Source organism: Pseudorasbora parva, chromosome 13 (assembly GCF_024679245.1).
Source record: "Pseudorasbora parva isolate DD20220531a chromosome 13, ASM2467924v1, whole genome shotgun sequence".
In the NCBI taxonomy this organism is placed as follows: domain Eukaryota; kingdom Metazoa; phylum Chordata; class Actinopteri; order Cypriniformes; family Gobionidae; genus Pseudorasbora; species Pseudorasbora parva.
Window position 1 is genome coordinate 486,658 of NC_090184.1, and position 16,679 is coordinate 503,336.

General features: G+C 47.5%; 1 protein-coding gene across 9 annotated transcripts in view; it reads right to left on the minus strand.

The window, feature by feature from the left end:
• Positions 1 to 16,679, minus strand: part of magi1a (membrane associated guanylate kinase, WW and PDZ domain containing 1a) — a 138,420-nt gene that overhangs the window by 103,955 nt on the left and 17,786 nt on the right. The window contains exon 1 of one of the 9 annotated variants that reach the window (XM_067412873.1): positions 12,544 to 12,735. The exons of 7 other annotated variants lie outside the window; for them this stretch is intronic. The gene's annotated coding sequence lies outside the window, so the exon portion shown is untranslated. Of the gene's footprint in view, positions 1 to 12,396; positions 12,521 to 12,543; positions 12,736 to 16,679 lie in introns of those variants that run through there. One more of the 9 variants, XM_067412874.1, reaches the window with a different exon arrangement.

A 16,679-nucleotide genomic window follows, 5' to 3' on the forward strand; every position in this document is an offset into this window, starting at 1 on the left:
AGATCATTTTGCCTGTTTTAAGCAAAAACTCTCTTCATTTAGATTTGATTCTCAACAAAACAAGAAAACATATCTCATGTCGTTTTACTGATCTAGTAAATGCATCTTGATTTAAGAATTGTTAGATATTTAGACTGGAAACGAGACAAGATTACGTAAGAAGAGCATGTTTTGCAGTGCGTACTTCATCTCATGTGGCCTGAGAAACTCATGTCTATTATTTTGGTTTGTTTTGTTGAAGTTTTAGTAAAAATGTTCTCATGTGTTATTAACAGAGCGATCACACCGGTGTGACGAGCGGTTCAGCAATTCACTGAATGACACAAATAACAGGTGTGTGTGTGTGTGTGTGTGTGTGTGTGTGTGTGTGTGTGTGTGTGTGTGTGTGTGTGTGTGTGTGTGTGTGTGTGTGTGTGTGTGTGTGTTTTTCAGGTCAGAGTCCGGCTCAAGCACGTCCTACACCGCACTTTATTTTCTCATGCTGATGCTTTCCTTATCATCCTCTGAACGTATTTAGCTCTTCTACTTCCAGTGTTTAGTGAATGGTGAAAGCAGAGCTCACACACACATGTCCTCTCACACACGTCCTCTCACTCACACACACACACACACGTCCTGACACCTGTTGTCACACATCGATGCAAATTAAGAAATACAGCTCATGTTAGCGCTGTCCTCCTTAAAGTGCCGGTACTAATGTTTACTAACGTTTGTAATAGCAGGGTTTCGGTATACTCTTCTAGTTCCGGTATATCGTGCAACACTAACGCCCGTTTCACACACACTCTGTTTGCAGTGCGTATTAAAATATACTCGTTTCAAAGTCAACACATGGCTTTTGTTCTTGGGTAAAGCAAGGAAAGGACACCTTACCAGGCATTTAGGCTAAAAGTGCCATAATGGAGAGCACTCGTCCTTTCTTGGAGGTGGAAAACAAAGTTATTTATGATCTGCAGGATTTCTTTTAAATGGTTAAAAAACGAAAGACAAGACAAGAGTCGGCTGTTTTTGAATAGCCTATGGCACGTTTCTAATTTAAAGGTGCCCTGGAATGAAAAACGTAATTAACCCTGCAATAGTGAAATAATAAGAGTGTAGTACTTTGACATCACATACAGTGAGTGTCAAACACCATTGCCTCCTCCTGCTTATGTAAATCTCGTTTGTGAAAAACACCACGAATAACAGGCGAATCTCAACATAGCGCTAACTGTGACGCAAACGCTGGGCTCATTAATATGTACTCCCCAACATTTGCATATGTCAGCCAATGTTCATTTTCAGGCGGAACTGCGAATCATCGTGAGTTCATCAGATAAACAAGCGTCACGCGACGATAGCGATAACGGCAGATCATCACAGATGTCATGCTCAGGCTGTGCGGGGGACGGGAGGACTTTTCATAGCCTTCCCACAGATAAACAATGTCATCAGTCACGCTGATGTTTGTTATAATCGGATACCGCAACAATTTAATTCAAAGTCGTTCGTTTGCTCGGCCCATTTCACCGCGGAGAGTTTTCCTAACCTGGGGTAATATAGCAGGATTCGCTCAGCGTCTGAAACTGAAGAAAGTGCCGAGTCCAACCGTATTCCTGCCAGCGGTAGGCAGTGATTGATCCACTTATCGACTGAAGAACCCATTCCTGATTAAACTGAACGTTTCTTAGTAAGATAACATTACGATAATATCCCCCGTGTTATCGATCCAACGCACGATGCTTCTAAAATAAAAACTGGAAACTCCAAGTAGCTCACACAACAGTTTGTCAAATGACAGGTTAGTATTATTTCCTGCCTGTGTTGTCATAAAATACCACAGTAGATACGCATGTCGATCCCTTTTGACGGATTGAAATCTAAATTAGCTTAAATTTCATCATCAACACACAACTCAGAAGCTAACTACGTTTACTACGACGGTTTATCTGCTTACAGATCGCTCCCTCCATCCTCTAACGGCACCTTCTCCACCATCTGAGCTGTAACGATAGTCATTTGACAAGGCTTAGCCAATCTGTTAAATAAATAAACATTGAGAGCTGAAGTATGATTATTTTGCAGCGGGTGAGTAGTAAACATGACTCTGACTATTGTGAGTGGCTTCTACATTCCTCTGTTTGGCTAAATAAATCAACTTTTATATCTGTACTCTACTCTACAATCAGAGCAGAGCTCAACATTAATATTCATGACCCTTCCAAATAAGGCAAAAACAGAGCATTACATCCCAGGGCCCATTTATAGTGTGTGTAGATGGAGCTGTAGAACTGGATCTGGACGATTATTGCCCTTAAATAAGCCACACACCCTCTGTGTAGATATCAGAGAATAGTTTAACACATTGGTTCAGATCACTCTAGGGCAGCTTTAATATGTTTGTATGTGTTGCCACTTGTGTGAGCTGAATCTAAAGTACTACACTGTAAATTAATATTGTTGGTTTAACTTGAAAAAGTAAGAAACCTGGTTGCCTTAAAATTTTGAGTTTATTGAAAAATTGTAGTTGATACGATAAAGGAAGCTAGAAACTCAAAATATGATTGTATCTGAACCACATAAACATGTGATAAATCATAAAAACAGCACGATTTCACTGCGTCATCACAAATAAAACACATTTATCCACTATGCTCACAACATCTGTTAATAATATTTAAATAAAGCATACACACACACCGCAACAAACTGCATACACACACCGCATGTCAGACACTGCAACATACACCGCACACACACACACTGCATACACACACCGCAAAAAACTGCATACACACACCACATGGACTTTCCTGTAGCTCAGAGGATAGAGCGTGGCGCTAGTAACACCAAGGTCATGGGTTCGATTCCCAGGGAAAGCAAGAACTGACCAAATGTAAAATGTGTACCTTAAATTCAATGTAAGTTGCTTTGGATAAAAGCATATGCGTAAATGTAAATACACAGCAACACACACCGCATACACACACCACACACACACACAGGTCAGTCTCTCCTCATGTAAACAGCGAGTCCACAGTGGGTCTTTATTGCCATAGCCAGTATGAACTCTCTCACTGTTATGCTGATGGCAACACGTTCACTTTCCATAATCGCGGACACAAGGTTTAGAAAACAATCAACAATGTATAAGTCAAAGGTTAGGCTATTGCTGTGTGTAGCCTACGGTGGGTTAGTAGGCTCCTGAGAAACGCCACACCTGGCCAAGGCTAATGTTGAGTGAACAGCTCTGACATCAACTGGACACTTCCTCACCTTTCTTTCCTTGTGTGTGATTGGTTGAAAGTGTTTCTGTCGCCAAAAAAAAAAAAAAAAAAAAAACGGAAAAAAAAGTGTTTTTTCGCCGCAGCACAGTCACGTTCGGTGTGGAAGCGCTCATCACACACCCAATCACAAAACAAAACCAGCGTGTGAATTATTTACGGGTCAAAATCATACCCAGTGTGAAAGGGCCTTAAAGGGTCATGACCCCTCTGCTGCAGCGGTAGTTCACACCTTCGGTTTGAAAAGGCTTGTTAAAGGGGGAGTGCTCGACTGGGGAAAGGTGGGATGGTATTGTGTGGAGAGAGGGAATGGTTTGCATAAATAGAGGAGTGTCATTAGGCGCATTAAGATTAGCGATACCAACAGCAGCAGTTACAGCGGTTCTGAGGCCTGTTCTTGGTTCCCGTTGGCATTGTTTACACCAGAGAGATTAGATGAGGGATGAGTACAGCGAATGAGAGAGCTCTGAGTGGCGTGCAGCAGCGATCGCAAGTCATTCAGCTCTTCAAATCAGCATTCAGTGAGAAATTTATGTTATTCTGTATGACGAAATATTTTGCAAACGTGATAATTAAACTATATTTATCCATGTTTCTGATATCAGTGAGCGAGGCGGGGAACGGGAGATGGTGAACCCGGAGCGGAGCTGGAGCGGTGTTTCTGATATCAGTGAGCGAGGCAGGAGCGGGAGATGGTGAACCCGGAGCGGAGCTGGAGCGGAGCTGGAGTGGTGTTTCTGATATCAGTGAGTGAGGCGGGAGCAGGAGATGGTGAACCCGGAGCGGAGCTGGAGCGGTGTTTCTGATATCAGTGAGCGAGGCAGGAGCGGGAGATGGTGAACCCGGAGCGGAGCTGGAGCGGTGTTTCTGATATCAGTGAGCGAGGCAGGAGCGGGAGATGGTGAACCCGGAGCGGAGCTGGAGCGGTGTTTCTGATATCAGTGAGCGAGGCAGGAGCGGGAGATGGTGAACCCGGAGCGGAGCTGGAGTGGAGCTGGAGTGGTGTTTCTGATATCAGTGAGCGAGGCGGGAGCAGGAGATGGTGAACCCGGAGCGGAGCTGGAGCGGTGTTTCTGATATCAGTGAGCGAGGCGGGAGCAGGAGATGGTGAACCCGGAGCGGAGCTGGAGCGGTGTTTCTGATATCAGTGAGCGAGGCGGGAGCAGGAGATGGTGAACCCGGAGCGGAGCTGGAGCGGAGCTTCTGATATCAGTGAGCGAGGCAGGAGCGGGAGATGGTGAACCCGGAGCGGAGCTGGAGCGGAACTGGAGTGGTGTTTCTGATATCAGTGAGTGAGGCGGGAGCAGGAGATGGTGAACCCGGAGCGGAGCTGGAGCGGTGTTTCTGATATCAGTGAGCGAGGCGGGAGCAGGAGATGGTGAACCCGGAGCGGAGCTGGAGCGGTGTTTCTGATATCAGTGAGCGAGGCGGGAGCAGGAGATGGTGAACCCGGAGCGGAGCTGGAGCGGTGTTTCTGATATCAGTGAGCGAGGCGGGAGCAGGAGATGGTGAACCCGGAGCGAAGCTGGAGCGGTGTTTCTGATATCAGTGAGCGAGGCGGGAGCAGGAGATGGTGAACCCGGAGCGGAGCTGGAGCGGAGCTTCTGATATCAGTGAGCGAGGCGGGAGCAGGAGATGGTGAACCCGGAGCGGAGCTGGAGCGGAGCTGGAGTGGTGTTTCTGATATCAGTGAGTGAGGCGGGAGCAGGAGATGGTGAACCCGGAGCGGAGCTGGAGCGGAGCTTCTGATATCAGTGAGTGAGGCAGGAGCGGGAGATGGTGAACCCGGAGCGGAGCTGGAGCGGAGCTGGAGTGGTGTTTCTGATATCAGTGAGTGAGGCGGGAGCAGGAGATGGTGAACCCGGAGCGGAGCTGGAGCGGTGTTTCTGATATCAGTGAGCGAGGCGAGGAGAGGGAGATGGTGAACCCGGAGCGGAGCTGGAGCGGTGTTTCTGATATCAGTGAGTGAGGCGGGAGCAGGAGATGGTGAACCCGGAGCGGAGCTGGAGCGGTGTTTCTGATATCATTGAGCGAGGCGAGGAGAGGGAGATGGTGAACCCGGAGCGGAGCTGGAGCGGTGTTTCTGATATCAGTGAGCGAGGCGGGGAGCGGGAGATGGTGAACCCGGAGCGGAGCTGGAGCGGAGCTGGAGTGGTGTTTCTGATATCAGTGAGCGAGGCGGGAGCGGGAGATGGTGAACCCGGAGCGGAGCTGGAGCGGAGCTGGAGCGGTGTTTCTGATATTAGTGAGCGAGGCGGGAGCGGGAGATGGTGAACCCGGAGCGGAGCTGGAGCGGAGCTGGAGTGGTGTTTCTGATATCAGTGAGTGAGGCGGGAGATGGTGAACCCAGAGCGGAGCTGGAGCGGAGCTGGAGTGGTGTTTCCGATATCAGTGAGTGAGGCGGGGAACGGAAGATGGTGACCCCGGAGCGGAGCTCGAGCGGAGGGATTCTTGAATGCTATGATAGAGCGTGGAGCAGCGGCAATTTCCCCTCCACTCCGCTCACATACTCTGGTGTCGACTCGCAAGACTCGCAGTGGGGCGGGGGCGGGGCATCACGATGGTGTTTGATGATATCGTCCATCGGCACAACCCTATTATGTCATGAATATATATGGAGAATCGCTCGGAGCGGTTGACGTCAGCATGTCCCCAGCAGCCCATACTCGGGCCGAAAGCAAACACTGACGTCAGCATTCGTGACGGTGCTCCGACTCAGCTTTTCAAACCGGAAGACAGAAATCATTCTGAAAAGTGCAAAAATAACTTTTTTTCCCCATATGAATAACATTAATGAGTACCCTTAGTGTTTTCAACGATGTGCAGACTATACATCTCTGTTTACATCTCAAAAAAAGTGTTTTGGAGTTTAATGACCCTTTAAGAGTGAAAGTCAAGCACTTTTTCCAGCACTTAAAAGCTCTAAATGTTAAACAATTTTAAACTTTCCTAATTTAGTTTTGGAGGTCTTCAACAACAGCTTTAAACGCATCAAAGGTCAAAAAACGCTTTAATTTTCTCACAATATACATTACACATCACCAGAGTTCAACGACTCTCAAACTCAAACTCTGCTCTGATTGGTCAGATGACCCAATCTGTTGTGATTGGTCTACCGGGTACAGCATTTTGTAAACAAACAATACTCAAAGGACAGCATGCTTCAGCCAATCACAGTCAGCTCCTCATCCTCCACAATACTCAAAGGACAGCATGCTTCAGCCAATCACAGTCAGCTCCTCATCCTCCACAATACTCAAAGGACAGCATGCTTCAGCCAATCACAGTCAGCTTCTCATCCTCCACAATACTCAAAGGACAGCATGCTTCAGCCAATCACAGTCAGCTCCTCATCCTCCACAATACTCAAAGGACAGCATGCTTCAGCCAATCACAGTCAGCTCCTCATCCTCCACAATACTCAAAGGACAGCATGCTTCAGCCAATCACAGTCAGCTCCTCATCCTCCACAATACTCAAAGGACAGCATGCTTCAGCCAATCACAGTCAGCTCCTCATCCTCCACAATACTCAAAGGACAGCATGCTTCAGCCAATTACAGTCAGCTCCTCATCCTCCACAATACTCAAAGGACAGCATGCTTCAGCCAATCACAGTCAGCTCCTCATCCTCCACAATACTCAAAGGACAGCATGCTTCAGCCAATCACAGTCAGCTCCTCATCCTCCACAATACTCAAAGGACAGCATGCTTCAGAGCTGCTGCTTCACCACTGGCTTTTAGCATTATAATCAAATAATTTAATAAAATGGTGTTGTGTAAGTGACCCAAAAGTACAAACCTGATTCCAAAAAAGTAGTGACACTGTACAAATTGTGAATAAAAAAGGAATGCAATAATCCACAAATCTTTTATTCACAAGTGGAAAACTGTTCTGGGGTCAGACGAATCAAAATGTGAAGTTCTTTTTGAAAACTGGGACGCCATCCGGACTAAAGAGGACAAGGACAACCCAAGCTGTTCTCAGCGCTCAGTCCAGAAGCTGATCTCTGATGGTATGGGGTTCATGAGTGTGTGTGGCATGGGCAGCTTACACATCTGGAAAGGCCATCAATGCTGAAAGGTCTATCCAAGTTCTAGAGCAACATCTGCTCCATCCAGACGGCGTCTCTTTCAGGGAAGACCTTGCATTCTCCAACGTGACAATGCCAGAGCACACACTGCATCAATTACAGCATCATGGCTGTGTAGAAGAAGGATCCGGCACTGAAATGGCCAGCCTGCAGTCCAGATCTTTCACCATTAGAAAACATTTGGCGCATCATAAAGAGGAAGATGCGATAAAGAAGACCTAAGACAGTTGAGCAGCTAGAAGCCTGAATTAGACAAGAATGGGACAACATTCCTATTCCTAAACTTGAGCAGCTCGTCTCCTCAGTCCCCAGACGTTTGCAGACTGATATAAAAAGAAGAGGGGATGACACACAGGGGGAAACATGGCCACGGCACAACTTTACTGAGATGTGTTGATGCCATGAAATTTAATATCAACTTATTTTTCCCATAAAATTATACATTTTCTCAGTTTTAAACATTTTATCTAAATCTGTCTAAATCTGTCATCTATGTTGTATTCTGAATAAAATATTGAAATGTCCATTTTTATTCACAATTTATACAGTGTCCCAACTTTTTTGTAAATCAGGTTTGAACAACAAAGTCCAGCGTGAGTCTGAATAGATGACGAAACATCGGAAGAACTAGTTATTCAACGCTAACCTTGAGTAGGACGTTTCTCAGTGATGTTACTCAGTTTGAAGTACATTATGGGATGTTTCAACTGTGTGTGTGTGTGTGTGTGTGTGTGTGTGTGTGTGTGTGTGTGTGTGTGTGTGTGTGTGTGTGTGTGTGTGTGTGTGTGTGTGTGTGTGTGTGTGTGTGTGTCTAATGTATTGCATGCACATTTGGGAACTGTATCAATAACAGCACATATGCTAGCCCAGCTGATGTACATTAACAACCCTCCTTAATCTTTACTCAGAGTAGTAAGAATGACAGACTACATTAAATAAGTTAGCCAGAGAAATACCCAATATAAAGCACAAACACACTGTAGAGCACTGCACCTGGACAGCATCATGTGGAGAAGACGCTGTGTTTGAAGGGGTTCAGATGAAAGTGGGTGGCCAATGTGCTAATGTTTCACCTTGATGTCACAACGATCTGGATTAGGTTTTAAATTGTTTAAAAATGATTTGTTTAATTGACTCAGAGTAGACTCTTACTTTTGCAAGACAATTACTTTGTACACGCTGCACTTCCAGATTTAAAATTTAGCACAATGTTTTCATTCACTTAAAACTGTTACACACACTACATGAAAGGTCAATTTCAAGAATCCATAATAGGGGCTCTTTAAAGTCATGTTTAATGTGATAATTTGTAAAACTAAAAGTTTAAATGTGTAAGCCACTCTGTGTAAAACAAGCACTTTTATTTTAAAAACACATACAATTATCTAGCCTGGATGGCAGCTGAACTTAGCCCCGCCCACAGCCAAACTCAGCCCAGCCCACAACATTTGAGCTTGGGTTCGGTCTGGACTCGATCCATAGAGGAGTAATTATGCCTGAACAGAAACTGACCAATGAGATCATCAGGGCGGGCTTTAGCCGATGACGGACAGATGATCAACAGAAACTGACCAATGAGATCATCAGGGCGGGCTTTAGCCGATGACGGACAGATGATCAACAGTAACTGACCAATGAGATCATCAGGGCGGGCTCTAGCCAATGACGGACAGATGATCAACAGAAACTGACCAATGAGATCATCAGGGCGGGCTTTAGCCGATGACGGACAGATGATCAACAGTAACTGACCAATGAGATCATCAGGGCGGGCTTTAGCCGATGACGGACAGATGATCAACAGTAACTGACCAATGAGATCATCAGGGCGGGCTTTAGACGATGACGGACAGATGATCAACAGAAACTGACCAATGAGATCATCAGGGCGGGCTTTAGCCGATGACGGACAGATGATCAACAGTAACTGACCAATGAGATCATCAGGGCGGGCTTTAGCCGATGACGGACAGATGATCAACAGTAACTGACCAATGAGATCATCAGGGCGGGCTTTAGACGATGACGGACAGATGATGGACAGAAACTGACCAATGAGATCATCAGGGCGGGCTTTAGCCGATGACGGACAGATGATCAACAGTAACTGACCAATGAGATCATCAGGGCGGGCTTTAGCCGATGACGGACAGATGATCAACAGAAACTGACCAATGAGATCATCAGGGCGGGCTTTAGCCGATGACGGACAGATGATCAACAGTAACTGACCAATGAGATCATCAGGGCGGGCTTTAGCCGATGACGGACAGATGATCAACAGTAACTGACCAATGAGATCATCAGGGCGGGCTTTAGCCGATGATGGACAGATGATCAACAGAAACTGACCAATGAGATCATCAGGGCGGGCTTTAGCCGATGACGGACAGATGATCAACAGTAACTGACCAATGAGATCATCAGGGCGTGCTTTAGCCGATGATGGACAGATGATCAACAGAAACTGACCAATGAGATCATCAGGGCGGGCTTTAGCCGATGACGGACAGATGATCAACAGTAACTGACCAATGAGATCATCAGGGCGGGCTTTAGCCGATGATGGACAGATGATCAACAGAAACTGACCAATGAGATCATCAGGGCGGGCTTTAGCCGATGATGGACAGATGATCAACAGAAACTGACCAATGAGATCATCAGGGCGGGCTTTAGCCGATGACGGACAGATGATCGACAGAAGCTGACCAATGAGATCATCAGGGCGGGCTTTAGCCGATGACGGACAGATGATCAACAGAAAATGACCAATGAGATCATCAGGGCGGGCTTTAGCCGATGACAGACAGATGATCAACAGAAACTGACCAATGAGATCATCAGGGCGGGCTTTAGCCGATGATGGACAGATGATCAACAGAAACTGACCAATGAGATCATCAGGGCGGGCTTTAGCCGATGACGGACAGATGATCAACAGTAACTGACCAATGAGATCATCAGGGGGGGCTTTAGCCGATGACGGACAGATGATCAACAGACACTGACCAATGAGATCATCAGGGCGGGCTTTAGCCGATGATGGACAGATGATCAACAGAAACTGACCAATGAGATCATCAGGGGGGCTTTAGCCGATGATGGACAGATGATCAACAGTAACTGACCAATGAGATCATCAGGGCGGGCTTTAGCCGATGACGGACAGATGATCAACAGTAACTGACCAATGAGATCATCAGGGGGGGCTTTAGCCGATGACGGACAGATGATCAACAGACACTGACCAATGAGATCATCAGGGGGGCTTTAGACGATGACAGACAGATGATCAACAGAAACTGACCAATGAGATCATCAGGGGGGCTTTAGCCGATGATGGACAGATGATCAACTGTAGCGTAATCATCATGCCATCAAAGGCTCTTGGGTTGAGTTTGCTCTAATCCTAAACGGAGAGCTTGTTCGTATCGGCTTCACCTTCACTATTTCTCTTAGGAATGATGATCATGATGGTTAGTGCTCTGTGTGTCCTTAAGTTCTGTTTTTACAACACCGGCAAAGATCATTTACACTCATCTTCGTCTTCTAACGTTACTTATTCCAGCGCACTTGCAGACAGTGTTGCACATTGTTTACAACAAAACCCGCCAAATACTAGCCCAAAACAAGCCCAATAGCTTCTCGGGGGGGTACTCTGGAAAACAGTGGCATTTGGGGGTAAAATGTGTTATTTTGGCACATTCCTGGGTCTATATTTCACATGATTGAGGTCGATTTAACCCGCAGACATGGAGAACAACCGGCGGGAAAACCGCAGACTTGGCAACACAGTGCAGTTGAGCTCTGTTGACATTTGACGACTAATGTTATGCGTCGCTCTGCTGATCTGATTGGTTGTTGGTCTGTCCAATCGAGGTCTTTCCTGGTTGGGTTGAAACACACCCCATAATTACAGCCCAACGGAGCATCAGACTCATATTCTATGATGACATCAGACTAGAAATGATGACTATAACCAGTAGATGGCGGCAGAGGAGCACTGACTGACTTCTTAGCCACTTCCACTCTGTCTCTGCGAAGGGTTAGCCTAGAAATCTAGATGCACCCTAGTGTCGTCTAGCAACTCTCAATTCACTTCTGAGCTGTAAACGCCAAACTCTGGTCGCACCAATCACATCGTGTGTAGAGTCGGTGGGCGGGGCTTAATATAATGACGACCGAGTTGCACGTGCTTCTAGTAAACACAGAAACTGAGAAAAGGACAAAGAACGGCACTGAAGTCATTCTTAAGAAGGGAAGATGTGTTCAGAGTTTTGCCGACCGGATACGGCAAAAGTTTAATCTGTCAACGAGCTCTGCTTCACCTTCGTTGCTCTGGTTGGTTGTAGCGATATCCAATTGTGTGCAAAGTCTGAAAGACGACCGTTTATCCCCCCCTCGGATTGAGCCGCCAATTTCATCTTCTCCAGATGGAAATAAGCTAATTGAACATGTCGTAGGCCTGAATGTCACCAGATAAAATCAATCAAAATGTTTTTCCGATTGACTAACACTTCATAAAATTCACGATAAACTAAGCTTTTGCTAGTCACAGACCATAATCCAAAAGCCAATGGGAAACTCCTATACTGCGAACATAATGATATAGAGTAACTCGCCCGATCCTGGCTGTGATTGGCGGAGCAGAAATGCGCCCCCTGGCGGTCAGGACACACTAGTATCGCATGGGCTTTAACAGTTTAACACAGTTAAACACACGGACTAAAGGCCTCTTCTATTGTTATCTGGGATATATTGCATGCAAATGTAATGCATAATAAATCACACTGATTGTACCAAACATGGCCGCTAATGTTTACAGATAAACACTGAATGCACATAAACAGTGTATGAGAAACAATCTCCAATGATCAATCTGACAGCTGTATTTCATGAGAAAACGCAATACGCGTAAACCCTGTGTTCACATATAAACAGCACAACAACAACTGATGGATCAAAATGGCTTTTCTCACACACATCTGCTCCACTAACTAACACACACACACACACGCACACACACACACTGTCACCTTCATCAGTGTTTGCTAAGCCTGTGCTAGTGCTAGCACAGCCATTTCACAACAGCCCCAGCACAGCCGTTAACTAAGCGGATCACAGCCGATCCATCACGGGTCCGAGCATCGGTACACACGGCGGAGGAGGAGATCAACACTTGCCTTTCCTTCTGCACTCGCTCCTCCTGACGCGATAATCCTGCCTTTGGGGATCCGATGATCCGATCCTGCAGAAGAACCGAGCCGAACCGAAGCGAGCCGAGCGGAACCGAACCGAAACAGAACCGAGCCGAGCAGAACCGAGCGAGAGAGCGAAGCGAGCCCGAGGAGAGAGAGAGAGATCTGCCGAATGAGGAGAGCAGATGGGGGAGGGAAGAGAGAGAGAGAGAGAGAGAGAGAGAGAGAGAGAGAGAGAGAGAGAGAGAGAGAGAGAGAGAGAGAGAGAGAGAGAGAGAGAGAGAGAGAGAGAGAGAGAGAGAGAGAGGAGGAGGAGGGACGCTGAGCGGGATCAGGGATAACTTTGCTTTAGCAGGAAGCAGCAGCTGGGAGACAGGACGAGTGTGTGTGTGTGTTAGAGAGAGAGAGAGTGTGTGTGTGTTATGTCATCATAATATATGTACAATAGAGCAATGTATATGTTTTTTTCTTTAATTATATTTTGTATTTATATATCTACTGTATAACTTGTTATATGTTTAATGCTTTGGCAACATTGTGCTGTCCGACAGTCATGCTTTATTGGAGAGAGAGAGAGAGAGAGAGAGAGAGAGAGAGAGAGAGAGAGAGAGAGAGAGAGAGAGAGAGAGAGTGTGTGTGTGTGTGTGTGGCGGTTATTGCGCACCATAACAATAGCCATCTGCGCCGCGGGAACCTCTGGAGGAACGCGCACCTGTTAACCGCGCGCGCAAACACAACAAAGGCGGACAAAGACCGAACACACACACACACACACACACACACACACACACGCGCGCGCGCGCGCGGCTCATGTCTGCGAGATCTGTGCTTCACACACACACTAACCGATCACACACTGCTCTGTTCTGGACATCTCTAAGCATAGTGAGGTGTTTCACGCAACATCCAGAATGTTATGGCCATATTTAAGGAGTCCTGAACTAAATCCTCACACACACACACACACCCCATCCCGCCAGCTATTGTGCTTCACTCTTTACATATGCTAACCCTGCACTCCACACATCTCTATGTGCGCCACCATCTTGTCCTCCATCATCCGCTGCATCCGAGCGCGCTCCAGCTCTTAAAGGGCCAGTGCATGCGCAGACCTTCCCGCTGCCGTCTTCAGATTGGGGACAGTTTGCACACTCAGGAAGATTATTCAGTCACTATTTACACACCCCGTGTTGTTCTGAAGCTGTACGTCCTTCTTTTGTTTTTGGAAAATAATAAGAAGTACAAACGTATGCTTAGTCCTGCGCAGGACCGGCCCTGACCAACGTGCTGCCCTAGGCAAGATTGTACTCAGTGCCCTTATCGTAAGGTTTAGCACTAACGTTACATGCTATCAGTCTCAGCTGTGGAAACACTGGCACTGGTTTACTTTTGTAAGTTATGTTTTAAAAATTGTTCCCTGAATCCAGTCCATTCTACCCCATCATAGTGTTCACGATGTGTGTTTATATATATATAAGGCTGAAGATAGTTAAACAAAAAAGCACCTTTGCCACATTACAGCCTAAACACAAATAGCAAGAGTAATTGCATCTAACATTAGTGCATTTGTTAATTGAGACCTTTTTAAAGTGTTTGTTTTCCAGTAGATGGCAGCAATCTCCCTCTAAACTATGCACACACATGCACAGAAATCGAGATATTTAATGTGCATTTTACAAAAATGTTGCTATTTTAAATAAGCCTGTATATAAATATTATTACTAATTTTGGAAAAGACCTTTTAAAAATGCCATATATCCCCTTTAAATTGCACAACTGTAAAAACATCTTGGGTTATGACCCCTGTTCCCTTTATCGAGGGAACTCACACGACACTCAGGGAACGAATGCCCAATGCGCCACACCGAGAGACCAATGCTGTGAGCCGGAGTCACGGCGCTAGTACACTGAATGCTAAATAATAAAATAATCTTATTTCTGTTTGGGACTGTTTTAAGCAAAGACTAATTTTGATATTTTTCCCCAAAAAACAAATAAAAATATCTTATGTAATTTGACTTATCTAGTAAATGCATCTTGATTTGTTAGATGTTTAGAGTAGAAACAAGCCAACATTACTGAGTAAGAAGAGCCTCAGGCATCTCAGATGCAGACTGTAGAATATAATGAAGATGTGCTGGCTGGCCCACCCCGCCGCCTCCCAAATCTCCTGTAGCAAGGCTCCAGAAAGGGCCAGCGAGGAGGCCATGCCCCTGGTGAATGAGCCCTCACGGCTATAGGTGAAGGCAAACCGCACACCCGACTGCAAAATTCTCTTCTTACTTAGTGTTTTTGACTTGTTTCTAGTCAAAATATCAAAAAAATTCTTACATTAAGAAACATTTACTAGACAAGCAAAAATTGTTGGCATGTTTTGGGAAAGAAAATAATGTTGTTTCTGTTTTTGTAAATCTTGATTTAAGAATATTTAGATATTTGGACTGAAAACAAGAACAAAATAATAAATAAGAAGAGCATTTTTTGCAGTGTAGCCTGGACAATCCAGTTACTGGTTGTCTGCTTTGAAGCAGACAGCGCTTCATTAGGTGGACCAAAGCACTCCAACAACTGGTCTGACTTCCTCCACTGCGCAGACTTCTCCAAATAAATGCCTGAACCGGGCAGAAGAGGTGAAGTCTGTCCTCTTCTGCCGTCACGTGAGGCAGGCGATAGAAGGCCTGAAGAGCCACCGGCCGTGCCACATTAGACGACACCTTGGGCACATAGACCGGCCTAGGGCATAAGATGGCCATAACCCTGCCAGGGGCAAACTGACCACCACTCTCCTCAGAGAGGTTATGGCTAGCAGGAAGGCTACCTTCAAGCTCAGGTTCTCTAGCGGCTCAAAGGGGGCCTCAGCCAGCCCCTCGAGCACCACTGCCAGGTCCCAGATTGGAACTCTAGAGCGAGCCACAGGCCTCATCCTCTGAGCCCCATGGAGGAGCCGTACAACCAGATGGTGCTTCCACAAAGGCCCATCACCTACAGCTAACATTAGGCTGAGCCCCTCTCGGCGGAGGGCCGCTAACATTAGGCTGAGCCCCTCTCGGCGGAGGGCCGCTAACATTAGGCTGAGCCCCTCTCGGCGGAGGGCCGCTAACATTAGGCTGAGCCCCTCTCGGCGGAGGGCCGCTAACATTAGGCTGAGCCCCTCTCGGCGGAGGGCCGCTAACATTAGGCTGAGCCCCTCTCGGCGGAGGGCCGCTAACATTAGGCTGAGCCCCTCTCGGCGGAGGGCCGGTAACATTAGGCTGAGGCCCTCTCGGCGGAGGGCCGCTAACATTAGGCTGAGCCCCTCTCGGCGGAGGGCCGCTAACATTAGGCTGAGCCCCTCTCGGCGAAGGGCCGCTAACATTAGGCTGAGCCCCTCTCGGCGGAGGGCCGCTAACATTAGGCTGAGGCCCTCTCTGCGAAGGGCCGCTAACATTAGGCTGAGCCCCTCTCGGCGGAGGGCCGCTAACATTAGGCTGAGGCCCTCTCGGCGGAGGGCCGCTAACATTAGGCTGAGCCCCTCTCGGCGAAGGGCCGCTAACATTAGGCTGAGCCCCTCTCTGCGGAGGGCCGCTAACATTAGGCTGAGCCCCTCTCGGCGGAGGGCCGCTAACTTTAGGCTGAGCCCCTCTCGGCGGAGGGCCGCTAACATTAGGCTGAGCCCCTCTCGGCGGAGGGCCGCTAACATTAGGCTGAGCCCCTCTCGGCGGAGGGCCGCTAACATTAGGCTGAACCCCTCTCGGCGGAGGGCCGCTAACATTAGGCTGAACCCCTCTCGGCGGAGGGCCGCTAACATTAGGCTGAACCCCTCTCGGCGGAGGGCCGCTAACATTAGGCTGAACCCCTCTCGGCGGAGGGCCGCTAACATTAGGCTGAACCCCTCTCGGCGGAGGGCCGCTAACATTAGGCTGAGCCCCTCTCGGCGGAGGGCCGCTAACATTAGGCTGAGCCCCTCTCGGCGGAGGGCCGCTAACATTAGGCTGAACCCCTCTCGGCGGAGGGCCGCTAACATTAGGCTGAGCCCCTCTCGGCGGAGGGCCGCTAACATTAGGCTGAGCCCCTCTCGGCGGAGGGCCGCTAACATTAGGCTGAACCCCTCTCGGCGAAGGGCCGCTAACATTAGGCTGAGC